The 13,801-nt window shown below is 35.2% G+C and overlaps 1 long non-coding RNA gene across 1 annotated transcript in view; it reads left to right on the top strand.

The window, feature by feature from the left end:
- The first annotated feature begins 4,022 nt into the window (after nt 1-4,022).
- LOC116510672 overlaps nt 4,023-13,801 on the top strand; it is a 65,771-nt gene continuing 55,992 nt past the window's right edge. Inside the window, exon 1 of the long non-coding RNA XR_004255665.1 lies at nt 4,023-4,111. This is a non-coding gene — a long non-coding RNA (uncharacterized LOC116510672). The remainder of the gene's footprint in view (nt 4,112-13,801) is intronic.

Raw genomic sequence — 13,801 nt, 5'->3', positions numbered from 1 at the left:
CACTCCTCTTCTTTGCTATTATTTTATACTATAAGTATTGTAAGCATAGAAATTTGAAGGTAAAAGTTTTTTTTTTGTGCAAATTATCTATTTATTGAGTAATAGGCATGGAATATGAAATTTTCTTCCTATTCAGATGCATGCATTTTGCTTCTTCACAGCTTTGTAGAGGACAATCTAAATGCTTATATGAATAATGTATTTGTTATTGCCAGCATTAGTCTGTGTCATATATGAGGACTTTTGACGTCAAGCATCAGTAGGACATCAGCAATAATTTATGAAGATCATTTATGAAGATCTTTTTTAAATGCGTTGGAAGAAAGACTAATGGCACTAAAAGGAAAAGTTACAAATATTTTTTTATATGCCAGCATTTGTAGAAGTGTTTCATATGTATTAAGAAGAACTCGTGGACCTTTCCCACTGCTAAAAGCTTGAAGAAGAAAATTACAATGAATTATGTTTTAATTAAATTTAATTTTACACAGTGGAAAATTAATAAATTTGTTCATTTATGTTTTCTGGAAAAACTATGGACGGTAGAGCCAACTCGTTAGGGAAATCACAAACAACCAGGAAACAAATAAATGCAGAAATTGCACACTGTAAAACTATTGAAATTTACTTAGAAATGAGAAAAACAGATCATATTCACTAGGATTCTATGAATTGGAATCCCACATACATTGAGGGAACCAGGTTTTGTATCATACCTTTTTGTATTACAGATTTAACTCTTTATAAACCCATTCGGAGTTTCTTGATGGAAGGTTTTACAATTTATGAAAATATATTCCCCCATTTGGTAGTTACTAACCATGAAAAAAAAGGAAGGTTAAGAAGAAGGTAGTTGGATGAAACATTGGTTAGTCTTACAACTGCTACCAGTGGCCAATCATATGGAATTGCAAGAAGGGTTTGAAAATGGCAGTGAGAATGGTATAGAAGTATTCTAAAAAATGTTTTGTGCAGTTTGGTCTTTCAAAATGTGCATTGCTCTCTCATAAAGTATATTTCCTAAGTTTAAGCTACAGAGCTCAGAGGACTGGCATTTTAAAGTCAAGCAAAATAAGGTTATTTTGGTCTTAGACATAGATATAGACATACATTCCCTGAGAATTGGTACTATAACAATAAAGGAGAATCCAAAAAACAACTCCTGAATATCTGCTGAGTTTGCTGTTCTCAGGTTTTACATTTCATTCTATGAAAAGTCTATGAAAATAAATCTCTGTAAAAATAAATCTCTACTCTGATAAGTCCTTTAGCACCTTGATATGGTGCCAAAGGAAGAAAAAAGCCTCATTTAGTCCACAAAGGGATTTAGGAGATTATTTTTTCTCATAACAGAAGGCTCTATTGTTTCAGGAATATAAGTTATCCTGACTGTACCTCAAAACAAATGAAATATTTTATGATGTGTATTAGTGGTTTCACTAACCACTGTGTGCCTCTTCAGGAAGTGAAACATCACAATGCAAGTATGAAAAGAATTAAAAAACAGGATCTCAAATAACATGCATGTTAATGTTAAGTAATGTATTATTATTCTAAGTATGCCATTTCTCAGATTTACTGGCATACTTTAACATAGCCCTCTATAATTAATTAATTAAAAAATATTGCCAAAAATAGTCAAGAATGGGATATCCAGATACTGTGAACAAAAGGAGGATGAAGGAGATATCATTAAATAATGTTTAGAGTTCCTTCCCATTGATGATGCTGGTTGGGGAAGAGGGGAATACCCTGAAACTACAAATACTTGACTAATATTCAGCTGCAGTTACTGAAGCAGACCATTTTGCTATCTAACATAAACTTTCATAGAACAATTTTCTCCAACATAGGCTTAGTCATAATAACAAATAAAACCTTTTTTTTTAAAAAAAAACAATGACTATATATTTTTTCCTAAAGTTAATATTATTTCTCAATTAATTTGATCTCCGATCACCAATCTGTTGGAAAAAGTTGTATCTAAATTTATGTTGATAAGCTTATGAAAGTTTATCCTATTAACAGAGATGTATATGTTGATTGAAAAAAGACGTTTTTTATTTAATGGAAAATCTTTATACTAATAGTATCTTATGATTTATGATCTATGACTTATCACTTTGTTGTTTGTATGTACATTGATAGCTTATGCACCAGAGGCAAATTCCTTGTGTGTCCTGTCACATTGGGCCAATAAATAATTCTGTTCTGTTCTATTCTATTCTGTTTTATTCTGTTCTACTTTTATTCTACTTTTACTCTACTCTATTTATAATTACATGCATATAGACCGCACCATCTCATAAAAGAGCTGCTTCAGCAGCAGATATTGGGGCACATTTGCATAACAAACCTTAGCTATTTCCTTCTTTTAGGAAACAAAGCTATGATCCAGGCAGATTGGATTATACCCCATAATCCAAAGGAGCCGAGGTGGCACAGTGGTTAGGGTGCAGTACTGCAGGCCACTTTAGCTGACTGTGATCTGTAGTTCAGCGGTTCAAATCTCAGCCTTCCATCCTTCCGAGGTGGGTGAAATGAGGACCCGGACTGTGGGGGCAAATTGCTGACTCAATTTGCTAAAAAAAATTGTAAACCGCTTAGAGAGGGCTGAAAGCCCTATGAAACGGTATATAAGCCTAATAAACAAATAAATAAATAAATAAACAAATAAACAAACAAACAAATAAATAAATAAATAAATAGTGTTGGAAGAAATGTCCATCTGGGTCAGAGGTGGGTTCCTAACAGTTCGCACCTATTTGGTAGAACCAGTCAAATCTACCAAACCGGTTAGAAGAGGTTCCACCAGTGGACCCAGAAAGCAGGCCACATCTACAGAAGAGGTTCCAAAATTCTTTGAAACCCACCACTGGTCCTTGGATATGATTATTCTACACTATCATGCTCATATTTATAAAACTCAGTGCCTCTGTGAAATGTAAGGATGACTACTGCGTTTGTGGTGCAGTCAGAACATTGCGTGTGTTGAAGTTGTTTTAACGCAAACCAAAGATGCCTTTTAAAAAACAAGTTTACATCATATTCTTATGCATGCCAGTGCTGTGTGTGAGGTAATTTAAGGTGGTTCTGACAAGTGTCGTCGGCATCTTCATATCCGGTCACATGGACGGCAAGCCACTCCCATCCGGTCATATGGGTGGCAAGCCACTCCCACAAAGGAGACCACACCCACAGAGTAGGTTCAAACAATTTTTGAAACCCACCACTGATCCGGGTTCAGTTCCAAGTGGGGAAAAAGATACTGGAAACATGGAGAAACTGCTTGGAAAGGTAGTTTAATGGTGGACAGGACCACTTGGTTTGAGGCAGTGGTGGGATTCAATTTTTTTTACTACCGGTTCTGTGGGTGTGACTTTGTGGGCATGGCAGAGAAAGGATACTGCAAAATCCCCATTCCCTCTCCACTCTCAAAATTTCTGCTACCGGTTCTCCAGAACGTGTCAGAACTGGCTGAATACCACCTCTGGTTTGAGGGCCTGGGCAAAAAAGAGCACCTGGGTGAAAGAGGGGGGTAGATTTATACCCTCTCTTGGGCCCTGCCTTGGAGCTTCCTGTTCCTGTGCAAGAAATATATTCTGATTGGTTGTCAGACTTTCATGGGGCCAGGTTGAATCTTGCTGGGTGATGATGTATTGAAGGGGCTTTGGGCAATTCCTATTGTGACTTAATGGCTTTGTCCTGGCTTGGATCTTGAGTGAGAGCTAATCCTATCACCTTGGAGAGGAAGATCTTTTGTGTAGATAAGCTGGTCCAGTCTTTTGTCTTGTTAGATAACCAAAATATCTCCTGGGGGCAGGGAGCTGGGGCTGAGTGTCTGTCTTAAGATATCTATTTCTCTTTTAGGGGAAATATTCTATTCTGCCTTTTAAGTATTTCCTAGAATATTCCATTTTCATAGGAGATGGGTGGGTATTCTAACTTTCTACAGTAGCTATTATTGTGAAGTGGATAATGTTATTCTATCACTAGAATTGACTACAGGAATGTGACCCAGCCATGATGCAGAGACTCTTCTTGTGACACAGAGACCTAAATAACTGCCTCTCTGATCTCTCTCCTTTCTCCAAAGTATTTGCAATATTTGGTGAGTCGCTTTTCTGTTTTTACTTTACTAATTGTTTTTGTCATCACTGAAAAGAAATGTTAATTGCCTTGTAAAGTGAAGGCCAGAAAATGATGGGGAGAACTTTCCCAGCCCTTGTTCCATAGAAGAGTTAGTCTTGAAGGTAAAAGATCTAGTTGAAATAATGCTTCTAGAATACCTGGTACTCAGACTTTGTCTAAGTTATAATTCAGTCTGAGGTGAAAGTTCTTTTCGGAATGAATTTGTTCCTCGAGTGAAGAATAATGTTAACCTTATAGAGACTAATTATGGCAAATTATTTTCTGAGATGACTAATTAAAGTTTATAACGTTCAGTGACATATTGGATTAAATATTGCTGCTTTGGATTGCAATGAGAAGACATGAAATCTATACAGGTTCAATTTAGCAAGTTCCAATAGCTATTGGAGAATATTAAAACTGTGTTGCAGTGCAGCTAGGTTTATAATTATTCATTGCCCACAAGCAACTGTTACATAATGGGTCACAATCCCAATTTATCAAAGCGCTGCTTAAGTTCTTTTGTAAAATCAACTCAAATATGTTTTGTTAATTTGTAATGATAAATCTGTGCTGTGAAATTTAGACTGCAATTAAGGATCAATCCAGCTACAGCAGTAGTCTGCAATCCAATCACCTTTTAGAGACTTTTCTACTTCTTTTTCTGGAAAAGTTTAATGCATGAGAACATGTGCACACACATACATTCACAAACTGGCAAGCAGTTTTATTCAGAAATTTATAGTAGTGTGGTTGAAGGGAACTTTGGGGTTGCCAAAAAGTGAGATTTGGAGCTGCAAGCAGCCACAGGACAGCACTGGTTCCATCTCTACATTCAATTTCAGTGCTGAAGGTGTGTTTCTAATCTTTCAGGAATACTTGGGAAGAGCTAGCTATTGTGAATCCTAATTTCACAGGTCTTAGAAAATATCTCTTGTAAGGTGTTGGGTCAAGAGTGCAATGCCATTGGCAGGTTTGAGGAAAAAACTGGGCTGTCTCCTTTTCTGCATTGCAAATTATGTCCCAATCCTAGGGGGATTTTCTCAATTTAGAAATAGCAGCAGTATGATTTGGGTTTTGTTAGGTTCCCCAAATCTATGTTGCCAGTTCTTCCTTCAGATTTATACATGTGTGAATACCATATGCCAACATGTCTGCCAATATTAAATCAGTCTAATATGTGAGAAAAGAAGCCATGAAACAAAGCTAAATTTAGCCACCTACCTACGCATTGTCAGAAAGCTAATGCGAAAAGGAGTCACTTTTAAAAACTGAAATCATTATAGAATATTTCTCATAATACATACCATAAGTTACACCATGTGGAAAGAGTTTTCTTTCCATTTCTCTCACATATTTAATGGCAACATTTATGACAAATAGTTGAATACTCAACTGCTCTGTGGCATATACTATATATGCTTTTTATTATCACCCACTTCTCTCCCTTTCTCTGTCTAAAATCTTAGGTTACCATGGTTTCTTCAGGAAATTTTCAGTACACCACATCATATTTCCTGGTTGAATTCTAGATTGCCTGGTTTTTAAGATAGGTTGTTGTTTGTCACTGCCTGAAGTAGCCTGAAGAGCTACAAATAAACAACACTATTACACTAAAACGACAATCTCCCTTCTTCTTACAATAACCATATTGTAAGAGGAGAAAATTAACAACATGTAGATAGGGACAGAGTATAGAAAGTTTATCAAGAGACATAATTTCATAAGGGCATACAACTTTTTCCCCGCATGGTGAGTTATTTGTAATCACCCTTTGGAAGAATTCAACTCTTGAAACAGCGAAAATGATAGATACATTTTGAAAGGGATGCAATAAACATGCTATTACAAATCAGATATCCACATTTTCATCTTGCTTTCATCTCTGTTGAAAATGTAAACGCTTCTCCCAAGATCTTGTTAATATTACCAATGCTCCATTGGGAAAGATTTCACATCTGCTTGTTTACAGACTATGACGTCAGCATATCTTGAAGCAAGATTTCATAAGAGATGTTCAATAGTATCTCTATCCCTATGGTGCCAATCTTATGAAGGATATAATTAATGACATCCTCCACTGCTCCATTTACAATGAAATCAGGAGAAAATTGCAGATATGTTTCAAACTTTTAGTCAGGTTGCTTATTTTGTTATGTCATCATTTAAACTCAGAAATAAATTATTAAATTCATAATAGCATCAGTGACCTTGTTTTGTGTTCTTTGTAATCTAACCCTCTTTTTATAATTCTACTTTATTGTGATTTTGTTTTATTGCATTTTATGCTATGAGTATATACATCAAAAACTTATTTACTTCTGACAATATGTATCTCACAAAACATGTGTCTCACAGAATCAAAATTTGAAAATTGTATTAAATTAATATTTAATTTCCCAAGGCTTCTTCAGACCTGTTAGTTTGGAAAGATGTACACAGACCGGAACAAGATCCCAAGGGCAATTTTGGATGGAAATCCATTTGTTCCCCCAAAACTGTATTTAATACCAAAACTTGATTTAGTGGCAATCAGAGATCTAATCCCAGTGGTGAGATTCAGCCAGTTTGCACACTTCGGGAGAACCGGTTGTTAACTTTCTGAAGTTTGGTGAACTGGTTGTTGGAAGAAATCATTAGGGCAGAGAATTGGTTATTAAATTATTTGAATCCCACCACTGTAATCCCATGGGTATCCAATAATTAATTAGTCTGTGACTCTACTGTAGTAGTGAGTCACAGAGATCTCCTTGGAGAAGCTGCAGAAACTTCTAAAATCAAAAGTATGCTTTCAGCTCGGGAAACACAGAAAGCATTAAAAAAAGAAGCTCAGACTAACACTTCTATCAAATAAGAAGATAAATTTGTAGTACTTAAAGAAGAAAATTAGGTGCCTGTCTTCAAATAAAAATGTCTCTTCAGGGGAACTACTGTATACAGAATAGTACACACAAATTTATTTTATTTTGGCAAAAGCCATCTGTTTGATCATACCCCTTAACTCCATTTTACACTATGTCATATCGACTCATTTGTCTGTTCTATTGATTTTTTTTAAAAAAATCATGTTCTTCTATCTCCAATTTGATTTTACTCTATAACTGAAGGATATAAGATGCAATAATAGTCATCCTCATGGGATTCATTTTAAAAAAGGATAGTATACTACTAGACTGCCCTTCTGCCAGATGGTCTACTTATAATTATGTGGTGAGGTTTTTTCTTTCTTTCTGAATTCATAAGCCAATTTCTCCTTACAAAGGCTTACAGCACATTTCCCCTATTAAAGGTTTTTGGGGAAGAAAATGAAGTAATTATTACCATCCATGAACAAGAAATGGAGAAAAAAAAAGATAGACCAAAATAATCGGGAAGTGAATAAAGCAGAAAAGTCCTTTGCCTCAGGGCAGTGATTTAACTGGCTGATATCTCGATGTGTAGGTGGGCATGGTTTACTGATAGGCTGCATTTGGTTCCTATTCATATGAGAAAATAAACTTTGTTCTCTATGGAAGAATTCTCTACTGCACTGTGGTGAGAAGAGACACAGAACAGGATTTGTTTTATTTGACTGTGAAATTCAGGGATGTAGACAGACGAATACTTGTATTGAGCAATATCTCTTTACAATCTTTTGGTGGGAGAAGAAAAACCCTGAATATTCCCAGGAGGAAGGCTGTTTGTTTGTTTGTTTGTTTGATTGTTTTGACTTTTAGAGAGGTAACCTATTCTTATTTGTGAAGACAACTAAATTAAAAGAGAGTTAGGAAACAATATTTACTTTCTAAAAAAAGAGGAGAATTTTAGCAATTTTTGAAATTTTATCTTCATGCTGAAATATATACAACACAGAGAGAAAACAGAGATAAAGATTAAATGTACATAACAGAAGCTAGTACCCGGAACATACAAAGAGGCAGCAAAGGCAATTCCTAGCAAAAAGTAATAGCAGGTTTCTTGGCTCAAAACTGATTCTTAGGCCGGTATTTTGTTCTTGTGGAAAACTATGGACAACCATCATTACCACCAGCTTTTCAGTATGTCTTAATACTGCCACTGTTTGACTCTAGCAGCACTGTGAAAGAAATAAGATTGTTAAAAATAAATAAGTTTTTATAAATGGCTTGACATGTGATCTAAAATATCAACATAGTTATTTCTTCATAATAATATCACAGCAGTTTGCTGTATTTACTTCAGTGATATTTATATCAAGCTAAGAAAGCTCAAACCTGGACAGAGTCTCAGTGGAGGCTACCAGGTAATCCCTGGGTTATTGGCTGGACTGAGATATTGAAAAATATCCAGGCAGAAGGCAATGGCAAACCACTTCCACCCTGTTGGGAGTTAAATGACATGGATGTGTCCAGGAGGTCTTCAGCTGAGATCAATTCAAGGAAGATTTTATGTGCTCATTGTAATAGGTTCTTAGCTGTCTAGACCCTGTATCCTTTAAGGCAGACCTAGATTAGGCAAAGTCCTGTCTTTAAACTTTCTGTGGTTTTGGGTCTTCTTCCCTACCAATTAAAGATGAGTACAGAATCAGCAGACTGATCTTTCTGCCAGCCATCCACTTTACAACTAATCACAGGGGAAACTCTCTGTATACATTCCAAGATACTGAAAGTGTGACATATCCCAAAAGGCAGGATTACTAGATACATGAACAGCCAAAGGAGGACAATTGAAATTGAAAAGGAGGACAAATCGATGGAAAAGGCACACACATTAAGTGTTGAACTTTCTCCACAGCAAAAGTTACAGTGGAATAACTCCCCCCTCAGTACTGAGTTCTACTTCTGCATGAAATTATCTTTTCCAGCATCAGAAAGACTGTTTTTTATGTCAAGGATTAAAGTCTTGTCAATTTCAAGCAGCAAGGCAAGCCTACTGCAGGGTACTGATAAGCTAATTAAAGTCACAGAACTGAATTTGGTAATTTATTGGCATTTATTAGGGAAGCACTGCATAGTGCAGTGGTTCCCAAACTTGGCAACTTTAAGACTTGTGGACTTTAATTAGCTCTTCTGGCTGGAGAACTCTGGGAGTTGAAGTCCACAAGTCTTAAAGTTGCCAAGTTTGGGAACCACTGGCATAGTGAAAAAAACTGCTCAGGAAGACATATTCAAAAATCCAGACAACATTTGATCTTAAAGTGATACCTGCCAGGTAAGTCTATTAATACATAAAGGAGAACATGAGGTAATCCTACCCAAAGAGAAGCTAAAGCTTTGGGTAGGGTTAGGTCATACAGGTATGTAAAGTTTACCCATCATTGGGAGGGCTCATATTTTCCATGAGCTTTAAGTTATCCTTGGTAATTTCTCAGGCTCATATCTTTCTGCTTCCAAAAAGCAATGAGGAATTGAATGTGCTTGATATGTAGTAGATTTTCTTATGCAGTCTAAAGTTAAATAATGTACTCTTACTGTGATTTTCCTGCTTCAGAATCCTAGAAAAGGCATGCTAAGAAAGTATTGTAAATGAGTTGACCCCAAGGGGGAACATGTCTATATATAGAAGTCAATGAAAAATATTATCCTAGTGTCATTTTTATCTCTCATGTTTTCCATGTATGGGAATTATTTTTGTGAGAAACACCCTCTTTGATTACAGTTGTAAATAACATCACTGGAGAATTTTTAAAACCACATTATGAATTATTTGTTGACATAGATTTGTGTAGAGTTTCTGAAGAATTATCTCAAATTTTAATGACAAATCAAATAAATCTGCAGTACAGAGTTTCAGCTCTGTACATTAATATTTGGTCTGTTTTAAGATTTGAGTTCTTTGGGTGTATTTAGAAGAGACAATACAAACAAAAAATTCTCGATGTATCCCAGAAATAAATCCCTTTAAACCAGCAAAGCTTTATCTCAGTTAAGTGGTTTTATGATTATATGGCATTTCATAACTGGGTTTTTTTTACACAGGCTAGTAGTTTCAGGTTTGGTTAGGAGTAAATTAAAATTGTAAATTGTTCCAAACTACTGTATTTTCTCTCTTGAAATAATAATAATGATCTCACAATTCAGATTATATGAGAAGTACTACATGAATGAATAGTGCCAGGTATCTACATTTTTGTGTTAATGAGGGGCATGATTTTAAGAAACATCATAAATTATTATGATGTTTGTAGTACTATACTATGGTATAGTATAGCTTTGATGCAGTGTCTGATATAGTATATTGGCTCTGAAAATACAGCTGTTTAAATGGTAACAAAACATACGTATGGTATTACAGTAAGTGATAACTCATTTTGGCTGGGATTAAATTATGATAAAATTATTAACAGAAAACTGAGAAACCCTCAGTCAACAGGACAACTAATGACAAAAATAATAAAAAATGCATATTGCATAGAATGAGAAAAAGGAACATGAAAGAGGATGAAGAATGAGCTTTCAGGGGAAGAATCTATGAGAAATGACATTACAAGAAGAGGATAATCAGAGATGAAGAACTGAAACAAGATAAAAATAAAACAAGAAAGATGATTAAAAAGTAGGAAGAAGTCAGTTGAAAATAATAAGCAGAAGGTCTGATTCAACTATGTGTACCAGAGAAAATAAAGAAAAACCACAAAAGAACAGAATTACGTATAGTATGGGTAGTTAGGACAAAAAAAGGGGAAGTAGAATGTACAATCTAGAGCAGGTATGTCAAGCTTTTGGCTTGCTTGTACTGGAGGAGAGGATTGCGTGGAGAGGTTTGTCTTGGACCACATGTAAAATACATAATATAGTTAATGTACACAAATAACAAACTTCCTTTAATTTGGGAAGGGTGTTGTGGGGCAGCTTTACAAGTCCACGGCTGTATGTCACCCATGGGCCATAAATTGGACACATCTGATCTAGAGGACAGAAAGAAAGAGCTTCCCATTTGTGCTTACATTTACAGAAGACTTCTGCATAAGGTGAAGAAGTGCTCATACCTACAAAGAATCAGCCTATTGGAGGGTTCATCTGAGATAAGAAATGGTCACATAACAAGCCAGTCCAAATTTCCCTGTGCGTTACTTTTTCCTTTTTGCTCCTCTCTCTGCATAATTGGACATTTTGTGTAAGGCTATTTCTGGTTGTTTTTTTTTAATTTCTCAGAAGTTTTTTTTTTTTTAAAAAAATCAAGGACAATATGTGAGAGTGACAGAATAGCGGAATCTGGCAATGTGGAGGAGAAAAGCAACTACAATTACAAACCCTGGGGAAAGCCTTTTTGGCACAAGAAGGTTACTGCTGTGTAAACATGAATTTTATTTATACTTTGGCAGCAATAAGAAGAGACAGACCCAGACGACTACAAAAACAGACCTATTGAGCAGTAACATACAATGACTTCAAACATTTTACTTTTTTAACTAGACCTCTCTATCAGGATAGTCATGAATATTAAAAACTAATTCTGCATATTAATCAGACAAAAAAAATTCAGGCAGGAGCAATTTAAACAAATTTGAGGGCTTAGAAAAAGATGCAGAATTCTATGTACATTGTCCCTAGCATTGTTAAATAAAAATTGCTTCAAGATATTTTTATCAACATTACAGTCTTAAACTCAGCCCATGAATATATTGCATGGAGAAAAAACTTCATTGAAATCTAATCCTTAGTATTATCCCACCATAATTAAATCCAGCTGATTAATTTGGGGAGGAGAAATTTAAGCACGTGTCCCTTCCTGTTGTTATAAATGTAACTTTAAAAAGCTTCATTTGAAAAGGGTCATTGCTGAATAATGTCTCTTGTTTATGGGAAATGTGGATAAGTAATTTGAAGTACAGAGCCAACATTAATTTGTTTCACATATTATTTGCAATTTGACAGGAAAGAGGAGGAGGAAGTGAAGAGGAGGGAAGGAAAGAACAGCCTGCACCTTACCCCAAGATGCAATGAGGAGCCAAATGAAACTTGGGAGTTGTTCATCTAATTTTTTAAAACTACATTTTAAATTAGGCCCAGGCCTTTTAAATATTCCATATGTAGTGTGCCAGGGAGCTATCTGTTTCAGTGTAAGTTTCTAACTTTATATCAGTTCATGAACATTTATTTATTTATGACATCTAGTCTGTTTCATTCCAACATTTCAAGGCACATTATTATATAAGTGAATTATTCAAGGAAAAATTGGATTAAATGAAATATGTAATAAAGCCTTGAGTCGTAGAAGTTAAGGGGATTCAGACCAGCAAGGTGGAACACAAATTCTGCCATATAGAACAATAAGAACTTTCACATCTCTTCTTTGAAATATCCAATTTTCACACTATGAATATTTTAATTGATGAAATCAGTTAAAAGTAAAGGAGGAAAAACACATAACACCAAGTATTAGTCCAGTGGCAGCAAAAAGTTCACTTCAGATGAAATTCTCTCGTCTACCTTTAAAAATGCTGCACTAGTTTAAATTCTGTATAACCTTCGGTAGAAAATATAGAAAACCATTCTGCTGATGTATCTTCAAGTTTATCCAAGGGATGAATAACTAGTGGGTTTATGTAATGTAGAAGAAGCTGCTTAACAGACATTTCCAGAGCATATTTCCTTGAAAAATTCTCATGATCTGTGCTTTTCCTCCCAACTTATTATTTTTTTCAGTGCAAAAACTGATCAAAAATACATCACCAAACAAAGGTAGAGATAGTCCTTGACTTGCAATCATTTGTTTAGTGAGTGTTCAAAGTTGCAATGTCACTGAAAAAAGTAAGTTATGACCATTTCAAACATTTATAACCATTGCGGCATCTCCATGGTCCATGGTCGAAGTTCGAATGCTTGGCAACTTGTTCATAGTTATGACAGTTGCCATGTCCCAAAGTTATGCGTTCATCTTTTGCAACACTCTAACAAGCAAAGTCATTGGGGATGACAGATTCACTTAACAATCTTATTACTAAGTTAACTCTAGTGATTCACTTAACAACTGTAGCAAGAAAGATTGTGAAATGGGGCAAAACTCACTTAACAATTGTCTCACTTAGCAACAGAAATTTTGGGCTCAGTTGTGGCCATAAGTTGAGGACTACCTGTATCTTCAACTGCTGTATGCAGTGAAACGTTCGTTCCATTACATTAATTCCAGATACCTCTGATATATTATTATGGAATCATAGTTCATTACTAAGAGCCTGAAAATTTGCAATGCAAGTCTTACAATAATTTAAAATGGAAGAACAGCTTTCATAAGGCTAAATGTTGCCAAGCCATCCTTCTGTCCACAAAAATAACTTATTTAATATATTTTGATGACATGGCTTTTATCTAAAGAATAAACAAGTTTGGATTAGTCAACATTGATCCGAATTTTAGATTTTAAAGGTGAGAATATTTGCAAACAATCCATCTCTGATGCTACAGCCTAATTTGGTATAAATTATGAGTTGTTTGTAGTTAAATCTAAAAGAGAACTAGAAATTGCTTTGTTGCAATCCAAAATGGGGGATTGCAACGTCAGTTGGAAGCTAAACTTCTTAGTCTGTTAGACGTTTAATTATGTATTAAGACTGTGACAGTATCCAAATAAAGTAGTGGATCCAAAAAGAAAGAATACTTTAAAAAAAATTTCAACAGAAAAATAGGTAGTGTGGCCTATAACTAAGACTATGAAATTATCCAAAGGGACATCGTACCAAACCTAGGATAGTCTATGATTCTAAGTCACA

This window comes from Thamnophis elegans, chromosome 6 (genome assembly GCF_009769535.1).
Source record: "Thamnophis elegans isolate rThaEle1 chromosome 6, rThaEle1.pri, whole genome shotgun sequence".
Classification (NCBI taxonomy): Eukaryota; Metazoa; Chordata; class Lepidosauria; order Squamata; family Colubridae; genus Thamnophis; species Thamnophis elegans.
The sequence above is the reverse complement of the archived record's forward strand: the minus strand, read 5'-3'. Positions and strand labels throughout refer to the sequence as shown.